At 50.5% G+C, this 1,823-nt stretch overlaps 1 pseudogene; it reads right to left on the bottom strand.

The window, feature by feature from the left end:
- Window positions 1-496: 496 nt before the first annotated feature.
- LOC148197468 (protein VAPYRIN-LIKE pseudogene) lies at window positions 497-1,549 on the bottom strand (annotated as a pseudogene).
- Window positions 1,550-1,823: the final 274 nt, after the last annotated feature.

Raw genomic sequence — 1,823 nt, 5'->3', positions numbered from 1 at the left:
TTACCGAGGGCGTAAAGCCTTCGGTAATTACCGAGGGTCAAAAACCTTCGGTAATTACCGAAGGCCTATTTATATCAATCACACGCAGCTTCTTTGACGCACTGCACATCCAACAACCTGAGCCCACTGCCTCATACTTGTCTTCACGGTCTGAGGGTTATCACCTTCATAATTAATTCACATCAAACAACCCAATAATTCAGAAAAAATTTCATCACATCTTAATCTACTTCAATCACAATCAACACAAATTAAGCATAGAAAGACCAAGATTTAAATGTCCTTATCTATATTTCTCAAAGAATTTGATAACCAAGAGATCAGCTAAGTGTTTACCTGTGGTGAAGATGGCAGATCTGGGGACTGCCATGCGGGGAAGGAGTGTCTTCGCAGTCAGATGCGGCAGAGGAAGACGGCGTGGTCCTGGTGGTCGTGGTCTTGGGGACGGTTCATCAACCAAGCAATCACCAAGGAAGATTCCACACTACACATAATATATACACAAAACAGAGATTTGGATTCAGTGATACATGAGTGTGTTAGATTTAGAAGGAAGAGAAACCTGATTTTGGAAAGAGTCGAAAAAGTGAAGAGGGTGAGCTGCAAGATAGGGAAAGGATTTGAGATGTGATTGAGAAGCACCATGAGTGATCAAGAAGAGGGCAAGTTGCAAATGCCCTGCCTCAGCAGCACAATGCAGGGGAGTGTAGCCAGCATCATCCACAGTATCAACCTCACCACCGTGTTCAAGCAGCACCTTCACGCTCTTTATTCGACCCTTGAATGCAGCCCAATGCAGTGGGGTCCACCCGTTCTGGTCCCTCCCGTTCACACTCGCCCCTTCCCCCAAACACCTCTTCACGCCCTGAACATCGTCAACCCTCACCGCACGCATCAGCGCGTCGCCCAACCCCAGCAAATCCAACAAACGCTTGCGCGCGTTGGACTCTTCACTCTCCGCCGCAACACAAAACGCCGTTCTCCCCTCCCTGTCCTTCACGCACTTCACGTCTGAGCATTCTAACAAACACTCCACGGCCTTCACGTGTCCCTTCCACGCCGCGTAATGGAGCGGGGTCCTCCCCTTACAGTCCACGCGATTAGGGTTTCCTCCCATCGAGACGCAGAACTCGATAACCCTCACGTGCCCCTCCCTCGCCGCCACGTGAATCGGAGTTCTCCCCTCCGAGTCCACCGAATCCACCTCCAACTTCTCGTCGCAATGCTGCAGCAGAAACTCCATCACGTCGATTCGATCCGTTGCCGCGGCCTCGTGCAGAACTGACTCCACGATTTCGCAACCAGAAGCTTCCAGAAGCTTCACCACGTCGAGGCTCCCCGACCTGATTGCGGGTGGCATGAGAGACTCTGCCGTCGCGGTAGCGTCCGCGCCGGCGTCGAGCAAGTAGGCGACGGCGTCTGCGCTGCCGTTTTCGACGGTGGTGCATGGACGTCCGGTTCCGGTGAATGGAAGAGGGAAATCCCAGGAAGAGTGGCGGTGGCGCGGGGACGGGAGTGAAAATTTGGGAGAAGCTTTCCCAAAAAGCATTTGGAAAATGGACGAGGGAAATCCCAAATTCAGATTTTGTCAAGTGAATGCATATACCGAGGGCCAAAAGCCTTCGGTAAATCGTGTGTGTATTACCGAAGGGCAAAAGCCTTCGGTAATGACCAACTTTAATGACCGTCGGGAAATCCTTCGGTATTGTCATTTTTACCGAGGGGTAAGAGGCCTTCGGTAATAATCCTTCGGTAATGAATAAATTTGTAGTAGTGGAAGTAGACGAAGTTGACGAAGATGACAAAGTTGACGAAGTGGATTA

The sequence above is a fragment of the Vigna umbellata genome, chromosome 6 (assembly GCF_029865625.1).
Source record: "Vigna umbellata cultivar VRB3 chromosome 6, Vumbellata_1.0, whole genome shotgun sequence".
In the NCBI taxonomy this organism is placed as follows: Eukaryota; Viridiplantae; Streptophyta; class Magnoliopsida; order Fabales; family Fabaceae; genus Vigna; species Vigna umbellata.
Note: the sequence above shows the minus strand (reverse complement) of the source record. Positions and strands in the feature narration are given on the sequence as shown.